Source organism: Branchiostoma lanceolatum, chromosome 2, assembly GCF_035083965.1.
Source record: "Branchiostoma lanceolatum isolate klBraLanc5 chromosome 2, klBraLanc5.hap2, whole genome shotgun sequence".
Taxonomy (NCBI): Eukaryota; Metazoa; Chordata; class Leptocardii; order Amphioxiformes; family Branchiostomatidae; genus Branchiostoma; species Branchiostoma lanceolatum.
The window spans coordinates 7,467,398-7,480,792 of record NC_089723.1 but is presented as its reverse complement, the minus strand read 5'-3'; positions in this window follow the sequence as shown (position 1 = coordinate 7,480,792).

Genomic DNA, 13,395 nt, shown 5'->3' with positions numbered 1-13,395 from the left:
TGTACGTATAACCTTGAAACTCACATATCACTTTTAACACAAAAGCGCGCGCGGTGAGCTCCTGGTTAAGGCCCCCTCTCATTGGGCTCCGGCACTGCGGCGGCACTGCCACGGCAGATTTCTACGGCACCGTCGCGTTTCTTTCACCAATTTTCATTTGCACTCTCACTGACGTGCGGCGCATTTGCGTTTGAAGCCCAGATGAGCAAGCTATTGAATGAACTTTATTGTTCGACAATCGTATATGGTACAATATATGGCACTAAATCAACAATACTGCAATGCTAACCTATCCTACAATTATAAGTACAAAACATTATCGATAACAGTGTATGAATTACAATAAAGCCATGTATGGATTATTTTTTCCCTCGCTGTTAGAATGAAGTATAATGAAATTGACCTATGTAGGTGGTATAGGAGTCGGACATGACAACAATACATGGGACATATCGTTCTGTGTACCAGATAGGCTGAAGTTTGTCTTAGTAGAAATACTTTGTAATAGCGCATCTGTCTCTTTGCCAAAAGTGGGACAGGCCATGGCCATTACAAATCTTCAATATTTTCATTACATGTGGGACACAATCTGTGAGTGCCTGGTGTGTTGTGGTGTCGATCCTTTCCAACTTCTAGACAACATGCGCTGATTCTCAGCGTAGTTATGCTTATTGGTTTATTATGATTTGATGTGATATAGTCTTCCCTACTAAAGTGATTTTTGATTTTATAAAATGTGTGGAGTTTACCAATGTTTCTAAGTGGTTCCCTCCAGCCAGGGAGAAACGTGAGTTTCACACTTTCTTTAAATGTATATCCAAAACGGTTGGTACTAACTGCGGGGCTAAGCCAAACATGTCTACATAGCATGTCCTGAACGTGATTAGCCCAGTCATTTTCTTCTTCGAATGATGAAGTGTCGTATGTTTTTTTAATAATCCTGTTAGTAGGTAAATTATCTAATCTTAGCGAGAGTATCTAATCAACTATGTTTGACTATTCTTCCAATTCACCCATACGGCGAAATATTGAGGAAAATTTGCGATACAGTGCCTGACTGGTACATCAAGTTCAGTTACTGTATTTCTTGAATGGCACAAGAGCAGGGCGAGTGCATGTAGACAAGTGGTCTGATTCCTTTCCTGAGCGACTAGGCTATCAACTTCCGTACTGGAATAAATGTACAATGCAGAGATCTAATTTTCAGTGGGATTAAGCAATATCCCAATGAAAATATCAGAGGATCTACAGCTACAATCATCAACCTTACTACAATGCAGTAAATTAGGGTTAATCAAACTCTTAAACAGATCAATAGCTAGGGAAATGGGCCGATTGCAGTTTGATGGTAGTGCTTTCAATTAATCAGAAATCGCAGTGCTGTCAATGGATCAAAATACAATGCAAAATCATAAGAAAATGCATCAAAAATTGATTTCAAGTTTTAAAAGGATTTTCACTTATGACACTTGGTGCAACAAAGGTAACATGTTATAGAATATACGTATAACCTTAAAACTGACATATCACTTTTACAGAATAGCGCGCGCGGTGAACCCCGGTAAGCTCCCGGCGAGCGCGCGGCACTTTGCCACTTGCGTTTTTTTTCAAATTTTGAAAAAAATCGCCATTTCAACCGGCACGCCGGCGGTGTGGACCGGCACTGGTACGGCACTGAGACGTCACTAGGACGGTACGCTGAGGTCTGTGCACGGCACTGCGACGGTAGCCATTTCCACGCTACCGCACGTTACCGCCACAGTACCGCAGCCCAATGAGAGGGGGCCTTAAGGGCCCTGTCACACTTGTGCGTATGTTCAAGTGCGTATGAGTTGCGCATCAACATTTCTTTGGTTTAAGTAAAGTTTGCAGAGAAAAAGTTGTTTTCTACTTTGATCTACCGTTGTGCAGCCTAGTTATCGAACCAAAGAATTTATTTCTTCGGCTGCAAACTTAACCTAAACCACAAACATGAAGATACGCAACTCCTGCGGACTCGCATATACGCACAAGTGTGACAGGGGCTTTAGGCTAGATTTTCAAGCACATAAGTGTGCTCCGAGTACTCAGTGAGTGTACTTGGAAATGCGTAAACCAGGCCAAGAAAACTTGAAAACCGTACTCACCTGTTATATTTGCTGTGAGGCAAACCAGAACGAAGACAACCCGCAGCCAACGGCGCTTACAATGCCAACTCCGGTGCCCAAATCCACACCTTTAACGTACAGATGTCGGGAATAATATTACTGAGCGACACCGAGCAGTACCCTTCTATGTTCCTGTCCAGCTGCAGGTGCCTAGTGAACTACTCTTTGACGAATATTTCCTTATGCCGTCATGCCTGAAGATATTTCCTTATGCCGTCACGCCTGAAGATATTTCCTTATGCCGTCACGAGAACTTTCATTGTTTATGTTCAGGCAGTGTTGCTGCGTTACCTTACACCTGTACGATGTCATACCTACATGTAGCTGATGGATACAAAACATTTTTCTCATTGTTAACCTACCAGGGCTGCCAAGGGCATGTTTACCAGTCAACACCAACAAAAATCTATCATTAGAAGAGTCCACGGCGTGTGGGACGAGAGGGGGGGGGGGTTTCAATGGCCTGTAATGCCATTGACAATTTATGACGAGTACATGTATAAAACATTTGTAAAGTGAAATCCTTCTCGTTAAATCCTCCCTACCGACAGCAAAATGTGTTGCCAGGGTGTATGTTCACCCATGATCAAACCCACTTTCTTTCCTTGATAACATTGAATTCTAAAGCCTAAATAATAATAATTCTACATATTCTTTACTCTTTTGATTTTCTCAGTTTCAATTTGTGTATTGATGCAATATCTTTACGATTCTTGTGTTGAGTCACTGTTTGCTTACATTGCTTTATTTACTGGTGTACAAAACCTTAGTTTTAAGTTTTACCGAATGACTTTATGGAAATAGATGTATTCTCTTTTCGTTTTTGTCTTTGTTCGCTAAATTCACTCACTCATTCTCTTACTCAGGATGAGTGCGGGCGGAACGTAACACAGAAGTCAGAAGTACTTATCAGTCGTACTTTTGACATGGGAATGGATATTGACTAGTAGCCGGGGGCAGCTCGTATCATGCTTGCACCAATTCCATCGGTGTGTGTTCTCGTCAACAAGGAACAAAATAACTTACATCGCATCACGTGGAGCGCTTTTTGCATACACTGCCTCGTCAGACTAAAGATATTTCTGGTTTCCATATCTGTTTTCCGTCTAACACCCCTTCCTCATTCTTCTACTTTTCTCTCCTGATTTCCGTAACGACGTTAGATTTCATTCAGGCTGATGAAGTCATAAAGTAAGAAAAATAACGGAATTGGGATGGCTTTTGATGAGGGTTGAATATTGTATCGATGAAATCCAAAAATTGATTTCAAGTGATAAAAGGATTTTCACTTATGACACTTGGTGCAACAAAGGTAACATGTTATAGAATATACATGTACGTATAACCTTGAAACTGACATATCACTTTTAGCACAATATCGCGCGCGGTGAGCTCCCGGTAAGCTCCCGGCGAGCGCATGGCACTTTGCCACTTGCGTTTTTTTTCAAACTTTAAAAAAAAATCGCCATTTCAACCGGCACGCTGGCGGTAGTGGACAGGTACTGGGACGTCACTAGGACGGTACACCGAGGTCTGTGCACGGCGCTGCGGCGGTGGCCATTCCCACGCTACCGTCGCAGTGCCGCAGCTCAGTGAGAGGGGGCCTTAAAAGCGAATTCCCACTAAGGCTGGATTTCCAAGCACATCAGTGTGCTCCGAGTACTCCGTGAGTGTACTTGGAAACACGTAAACCAGGCCAAGAAAACTTGAAACCGCACTCACCTGTTATATTTGCTGTGAGGCAAACCAGAACGAAGACAACCCGCAGCCAACGGCGCTCACAATGCCAACTCCGGTGCCCAAATCCACACCTTTTACGTACAGATGTCGGGAATAGTATTACTGAGCGACACCGAGCAGTACCCTTCTATGGTCTTGTCCAGGTGCCTAGTGAACTACTCTTTGACGAGTATTTCCTTATGCCGTCACGCCTGAAGATATTTCCTTATGCCGTCACGAGAATCTCCATTGTTTATGTTCAGGCAGTGTTGCTTCGTTACCTTACACCTGTACGATGTCATACCTACATGTAGCTGATGGGTACGAAACATTTTTCTCATTGTTAACCTACCAGGGCTTCCAAGGGTATGTTTACCAGTCAACACCAACCAAAATTTATCATTAGAAGACTCCGCGGCGTGTGGTCATTTCAATGGCCTGTAATGGCATTGACAATTTATGACAAGTACATGTAATTTTAAAAAACATTTGTAACGTGAAATCCTTCTCATCAAATCCTCCCTACCGACAGCAAAAAGTGTTTCCAGGGTGCATGTTCTATAATCAAACCCACTTTCTTTCCTTGTTAACATTGAATTCCAAAGCCTAAATAATAATATACTACATATTCTTTACTCTTTTGATTTTCTCAGTATCAATTTGTGTATTGATGCAATATCTTTACGATACTTGTGTTGAGTCACTGTTTGCTTATCTTGCTTTATTTACTGGTGTACAAAACCTTAGTTTTAAGTTCTCTGACTCAGGATAAGTGCGGGCGGAACGTAACACAGAAGTCAGAAGTTCTTATCAGTCGTACTTTTCGACATGGAAATGGATATTGACTAGTAGCCCGGGGCCGCTCGCACTTATATGCTTCGCATCATGCTTGCGCCAAATCCATCGGTGTGTGTTTTCGTCAACAAGGAACAAAATAACTTACATCGCATCACGTGGAGCGCTTTTTTTATACACCGCCTCGTCAGACTAAAGATATTTCTGGTTTCCATGTCTGTTTTCCTTCCAAAACCCCCTCCCCATCCTTCTACTTTTCTCTCCTGATTTCCGTAACGACGTTAGATTTCATTCAGGCTGATGAAGTAATCAAGTAAGAAAAATAACGAAATTGGGATGGCTTTTGATGAGGTTCTGTCAGAACTATGAGGGTTGAATATTGTATCGATGAAGTCCTCTATCAGAGGGTAGGTACCATTTCAATCATGCATAACACATGAGTCTGCATGGGGGGGGTGCCATTCAATTACTGGAATATGATATCTTTAAATGTCGTTAAGTTAAAGGCAACCTAAGCAATATTAGGGCGCTGAAAGTCATATATTAAAAATAGTTTTTTTTTCTGATTTCTATCCATAGTAAGTTTAGATAACACTATCCCATTGTATATCGACCATGATGGAACAAAAATGTGATGTCGTTGTGCGGTAGGAACTCATTGAAAATCTGAGCACTTGGAGGCCAGCCATCATTTCAAATCTTCCGAACATGCACGATTCTGACCGATAAGTCCCGAACGCTTCCGAGGAAATAATCACGTGGTCATGGCTCAATGTGCTTGGGTATTGTGACGTCACGCGGCCGGAAGTTACCGAAGATTGTCGACAGAAAACGGTTACGGCTGGATTCTGGGCTGATTTTTGGGGGATTTTGGGGGGGACCCAATAAATAAAATACTCCTTTTGTGGCTTGCTTCTGTACTATTTTTAAACGCCCAAAGTCTGAAATAATGATGCAGATGTGCTAATATAGGGAAGTAAATGTAAATTTCAACCTCACCAAACAGAATTGCTTTCCCCAGAATATTTTAAGTTTTACCCCCTGAAATCGCTTAGGGCACCTTTAAATGAAATTTTACAAAAATTGTTAATTTCTTATTCATAAAATGTAGTCTTTGCGAAAATCTCAACCGCTTCTGGGATTGAGTCACTAGCTACCCGTACATGATCGGGTCATATGGGGGTCATTACCTACGAGTAAGGAGTCCCTGTGTCAAAGTGCTTGTCATGCGTTCTGCATGAAGTTTTCCTAGTTATTTTGTTCCTCGTCTCACTGTTTATGCCTCAGCACGTCCGTGTCTTTACACGCGATACATCAGAGCAGGTGTTGTTTACTGCCAGACTCTGTCAATCTTATGTCTCATGCATTGGGGTACAAAATACATTTAGCTGATAATGGTCAGGTTGACAATTAGCGAAGTGTATTTTTGTACCGACTCAAACACATATTCGTACGTGTTTTACCTCGATTTTTACCTCGTGTACGGAGATTTATTTTCGGTGTGTCTGTGTGGGTTTGTTTGTGTGTCCACACAAACATAACTCCTATGGCCGTGGTAAAAATGAGTTATAACAGTAGGGATTTTGCAGTCTTGTGATATCATACCATCTAAGTGGGATGCTATGCACATGTAGATAGTCTTATATCTATTCTGTTTTTGTATCTGTAAAGCCGTAATATACGCCCTTCGGCGTAACACACCAGTTCTGGACTGAAAAAATATTTCCTTTGTTGTGCTTTTCATGTATATTAATGATGATGATGAAAGACCTTTATTGTACATTTATGCTTAAACAAGCTAGGCAGGTCATGGTGATAAGCAAAGGAATACATACAGTGGTAATAATATACCATAATAGAATGTGATATCTTACTATGTCTAATGGGACTAATCTATAATTGTCTACTATTTACAGGTTCGATTTCTTCTCGCTTCTTAAGGCAATTGTAGATGTATGTAGATATGGAGCTCGTAATACATGGTTTGATCAGTTTCAAAATAAATAGGAATGTTTCAGTGCTGTTTATATATTTAAATCTAGGGAACTTATCTTGTATATAATTATAAAGGATATTTCTCTCATCGTTGTATAATGTACATTCCACAACAAAATGACTTTCGTCCTCAATTCTATCTAAATAACAATATTGACAAATTCTTTCTTGAATAATCAAACATGTTACTAGCTGGCCAGGTTGCTCTCACTAGGAACGCAAGGATAACACGCACACAACTTTGTAACTGCAACTCGAGTATTAACGTCATCCCGTACACACCAGAATGACCCCCAGTACCCCAGGAAGATGTAAGACCGCCATGTTGTGTGGTCACAGTTTCTGAAAAACCGACACAAGGGGGCTTTGGAAGTTGAATGAGAGCGAATCTACGAGTACGATCGATGTGTACGGGCAAATCTTGTGTCCATTAGTCCTCGCGAATACTTATAGCCGCGTTCTTATAAAAGAACTCCGTCCATCACTGCTTTAATAGAATATTATTTCCATGTGCCAGCATTTATGGATCAGAGATTGACACCCGTATACCGAACAGTCAAACTCCCGTGAGTTTGGCATTGACATTTTACAGAAAAACATAGTGATCCCATATATCCTTGCCCACATAACTTAACATTTCAAATTGAAACAAGGTCAGACAACAGTTTTAGGGTCCAAATGGATGAGAATAGGGCGGATTTCACAATAGTTACACAATCGACGAGACAAATGCTGACCCCTTGTACATACTTTAGGAAAGGTGAACACTCCTTGTTACTTGTTATCGCTACATGTCGTATGGGAGGCCAAGTGTTGCAAAATTACATATATATAAAGAAAAGAAATTTCTGATATATGAGGATGGTTTAACGCACATATATATGTTCCGTTTTACACACATATATACAAGGGAGGACACACACACATATACAATATGTCCAGGTTTACTCACACACACATATACAAAAGAGGACAGACATATACGTTCAGCTTTAATCACACATATATATACAAGGGGCACACACACATATGTTCAGCATTACTCACACATATATACAGAGGAGGACACACATACATGTACATATTCAGTTTTACTTACACACACACAAACACACACACAAACACACACACACACACACACACACACACACACACATCATTGATACATAGTAACATGCGCACATGTACACTCAGGTTAGGTATGTCATGTGTAGATTATGTATAATGTCTTCTTAGAAGTATTACGATTATAAGCCAGGGTTATCATTTTTCAAAGTTCTTGGGCTCGAAAAGAAGTGTGTGGGTTTTGACCCCAATTTTGCTCCAAAATTTGAAGGATATTAACTCAAGAATGATATAATGAATCGTCATGACCTTCGGTAGCTTATAAGATGACTGACATATATAGATGTTTTAAAAAAAATGCAAATCATGTCCTTATACATCAATACTGAGTTAATGTTATGATTCTGCTACGTTCATGGAACAGTGGACGTTACAACATGCAACAGATGAAGCCGAAAGGGAACAATCTATGTCAAATAACAAAGTGTTTTATTTCCAAATCCATGCCCGTAGGCTAGTTGCAAGGGTACGTTCTTAATGATTAGTGGGTTTTGTGATATTAGTAGAAAAGTAGTTTTTTTTAGGTCTTCTAGATGGTGAAAGCTCGGGAATATTGTTTTGGTTGTTTCGAAAAGCTTGTTTATTTCATCCTCATAATGAGGGCTGTTACAAATGAAATGTATTTCATCTTCCACTGTATCCATTGTACAATATTTACACAGTCTCTCCTGGACTGTCAGCTTCTGCATAACAGTTCTGCATAATGTAAAGAAATCTATACTATAATACTACTGTGGTAAATGACGCGATTTTCACACTTGCAGCGTTGAAAAATGAACTAAGGTAAGATATGAGCAGCAATATGTCAAGGCCCATTTTGAACGATTAAAATGAAAATTCTACAATCCCCCTTTTATGCTAAAACCTTTCTGGCCAAGATAAGATGAGTCTCAATCAGCAACGCCATACACTTTTATCTTAAAGTTCACAGTAACAATACAGTACACCCTTGTGAGACGACTTTTCCTATCTCTGCGGACGCCGTTAGATTGTAGTTAGGAAAAAATATTGATATGTACTGGCGATTTCACCGCACATATCAAAGTGAAATTACTCTCTTATACATCCAACATTGCTTTGTAGCACAGATATATGTGATGCGAGCGTCCCATATATCTATATACGCTGCATGACACAGATATATCTGTGCGTGAAAACACAGATATATGTAACGATCGCATCACATATATCTGTGTCTTGCAACACAGATATATGTGGCGATCGTTCTATATATATCTGTGTTTTGTGGAACAGATATATCTGTGTTTTGGAACACAGATATGTGGCGATCGTTCTATATATATATGTGTTTTGTGGAACAGATATATCTGTGTTTTGGAACACAGATATATGTGGCGATCTCACCACATATATCATTGTTTTGCAACGCAGATATACATGACGATCGCTTGATATATATCTGTGTTTTGTGGAACAGACATATCTGTCTTTTGGAACACATATATATATGTGGCGATTGCAACACAGATATATATGACGATCGCTTGATATATATCTGTGTTTTGTGGAACAGACATATCTGTGTTTTCGATCTTACCTTGATCTTTGCAGGTCGGTTTCCGTGGACTGCGAGCTGATCTTAAGGTTGACGAATCTTCGTCTGTCCCCCTGTTTCGGGAAAAACGCTCAGGACCGAACTTCAGCTAGCGAAGTGCGGGGCACCGGACCGAAACTATATTGAGCTGGTATCGTCGGCACTCCCTAATATATAGTGTTTAAGTACCCGTTTGTCGTGATCAGTGAGGCAAAGTTTGCTAAACAATCTCCGTCGTGATTTCTATGTTAACGTATCTTCGTCTGCTCACCTGTTTCCACAAAACACTCAAGACCGGGCTTCATAAAGCGAAGTGCGCACACCTGACCGTAACTATATTGTACTGGCGTCATTGGTATTCTCTCTTATAGTGTTAGTTATTGAGAATGATACACGATATTTTCGTCTTCGCTGCCAGGATGTTTTTAAAACAATCTCCGTAGAAAGCGTGATGATGTCGGTGTTGATGTATCCTCGTCTGTTCACCTGTTTCAGAAAAAAACGCTCAGGACCGAAGTTCGGGACACCGGACCGAAACTATATTGAGCTGGTATCGTTGGCACTCCCTAATATATAGTGTTTTGAGTACCCGTTTGTCGTGATCAGTGAGGCAAAGTTTGCTAAACAATCACCGTGGTGATTTCTATGTTAACGTATCTTCGTCTGCTCACCTGTTTCCACAAAACACTCAAGACCGGGCTTCATTAAGCGAAGTGCGCACACCTGACCGTAACTATATTGTACTGGCGTCATTGGTATTCTCTCATATAGTGTTTGTTATTTAGAATGATAACGTTGGGTAACATAAATTCGGGATTTTTCCGATAATGGTTGACTGAAATCAATCTAGCAGAACAATAAACCATCCTTTTTTTCTATTATTCTGTCAGTATCATGTACTATCTTTGCACTAATCATATATATGGTAGATTTTGTCTCTAGTCGTGCTGACACCATAATATTTCAACTTGAAACTACCGTCCGCCGCACGCACAATGGCGGTGCTGTCGGACAGGGGTGAACATTAATTCGGGAGAGAAGATTCGTCTTGAATATCTTACCGCTAATCACATTTTATACATCAGCTATTCGTTCCATCCTTGGCTTGAGGAGAGTGCTATGGATATAGACGTGTCCAAGTAAAAAAATACACAAAAAAAACGGCCGTACCGCACACATCAGGCCTACGGGAACAACCCGTGTGTTGAGTCGGTAGCTATAGAACGTCAAAGTCGACATCCACCGTCATGGCAACGTGTACATTATTCATGGGAAGTTAGCCGGATGCCGTAGCATTGATAATACTACTATGTCCATGTGTTCCTTGTTGTGTCAGGAGCAAACTTTGAGGAAAATATCGTCCTCAGTCCACTATCACACGCAACATTTAGACAAAAAAGTGTTCCTCACAAACCTTTGTCGTCTGCTTGACAACAGGATTCTGGATAATGATATGGCGGCGGGAAAATACACGTGCCGTAGGTTGTAGCAACAAAGAGGGGTTTTGATGATTGATCACACTTAGAGTCCAATTGCAGGTCAGCAATTTTAAGAAAATAAGTTGTCTTGTAAATGATTGTGTTTAGCAGGAAACGGATGTGACATTTGTCTTATAAACCAGCCGACAACGATGTAGGTTGATTCTCCCACGAAGCCCTCAGACTGTTCCAATAAGAGACGGAGAGTTTTTGTCCTCGTCGCCTTCTAATGCATGGTTATCGAAGCTTTTTAGACAGTGTTCTGAATACGTTAGTCTGTCAAGTTTGCATTTCTAGCGGTACTACTGATGTTGCATCTAGCACATATCCCTAAATACCCCGTTTTCGAAAAATCCCGAATTTAAGTACCCCACGAATTTATGTTACCCAACGTTACACGATTTTCGTGTTCGGTGCCAGAATGTTTTCAAAATAATCTCCGCAGAAAGTGTGATGATGTCGGTGTTGATGTACCCTCGTCTGCCCGGCTGTTTCGGAAAAAAACGCCCAGGACCGAAGTTCAGCTAGCGAAGTGCGGGGCACCGGACTGAAACTATATTGAGCTGGTATCGTTGGCACTCCCTAATATATAGTGTTTAAGTACCCGTTTGTCGTGATCAGTGCGGCAAAGTTTGCAAAACAATCTCCGTGGCGATGTTTATGTTGACTATCTTCGTCTGCTCACCTGCTTCCGACCGGGCGGCAGCCAGCGAAGTGCGGACACCGGGCCGTAACAATATTGTACCGTTTATAGTCATATAACGTTAGTGTTTGTTATTGAGGACAGGGCACGATTCTCGTGTTCACTGACAGAAAGTTTGCCAAACAACCTCCGCGGCGATGACTATGTTAACGTGTCTTCGTCTGCTCACCTGTTTCCGACTGGGCTTCAGCCAGGGACACCGGACACCGAACACTTGACCGTAGCTATATTGTACAGGCGTCATTGGTATTCTCTCATATAGTGTTTGTTATTTATTGAGAATGATACACGATTTTCGTGTTCGCTGCCAGAAAATTTTGAAAACAATCTCCGTAGAAAGCGTGGTGATGTCGGTGTTGATGTATTCTCGTCTGTTCACCTGTTTCTGAAAAAACGCTCAGGACCGAACTTCAGCCAGCGAAGTGCGGACACCGGGCCGTAACTACACTGAGCTGGTATCGTCGGCACTCCCTAATATATAGTGTTTTAAGTACCCGTTTGTCGTGATCAGTGAGGCAAAGTTTGCAAAACAATCTCAGATACAGATACAGATATATCTGTGTTTTGGAACACAGGTATATGTGGCGCTAGAATGACATTCTCTAGTATATATAGATTATCAAAAATTTTCGCCCACACACAATTACAATAGAACAAAACGTATAAAACAGATCTTGAAACAAAGTACCTGCTATTGAAATTATCTGTTTAGGTAAAGAGGATCTTTTTTATTAGTGGTTGAAAATGTTACAAACAGAGCAGAACTCGACTAGACTTGTAACATATACAGCCAAGAATTAAAAAAAAACTCTTCTTGACCTTTGTACGGCTAAGTTCACAGCGGGTGCTTTGTTTCGAGATTTAAGTACTGTTCTATAAGTTTTCTCCACAAAGGCCGTCTGTGTGTCGGCGAAGAATCATTCACAATCGCTATGTTATGTCATCTGTGAATAACACTTATAACTATAATCCAAGACACACATAGATGGGATTCGAGCGTCCCATATATCTGTGATACGTGCTCCGTGTTCCAATACGTTCAAACACAATTGTTACCCACCGCCATAATGGACGCATTTGACGACTCAAGTCAACGATAAATGCGATTCATGCGACGAGCACTTTTAATGATCAAGTCTAAACAAGAATACAATGGGGACAAATGGGCCGCTGTGTAACACAAGGTTGTGACCTCCGACCTCTAGAGGTCGTGACCTCTTGCATCATAATAAACATACAACATGTGGTGGCGCACTGCCCCTTAAAGGCCTCACAAAAGGCTATGGGACTACCTTTTAGGAATTTGGATTGGCCCACAACTTTCCCGGATGAAAGATTGATTTTATGTCACTGTGACCGCACAAGGTCATATTTGGCACTGATTAGATGACAAAGTATATCCAATTTCTGTTCACCAGCTATGAGCCTACCAATACATGTACTTTTGAACTGGCAAATACCCATCTGGTCTCAGAAATTATTCAAACCACAAAGTCCACTAAAATCTAATCCAGCTGTAGCTTTTAAAAGACGACTTGTGTAACAAATAAGATCTGCTTAAAGCTAAAAATGAGATGCATCTAACCACCATTAACTTTAATCCGCCGGGTTACATAAATCCGCCACTTTGAGATGTTTAGTGCACCCCCCCCCCCGGTACATGTATGCAGAGTTTAGATATACTGGAGTGCATAATACCGGGGGACGTTGCGTTGGAAATCGGTTCGGATGTATTTGGTGCAATCATATATCCTGGTGGAATTATGTTAGTAGATTTTATAGATATTCTGAAATCTTAGCACTAGAATGACAATGTTACAGATCATGCATAAGTGACCTGTTCTACCTGTCTCAAGATAGCAAAATCATAAACACAGC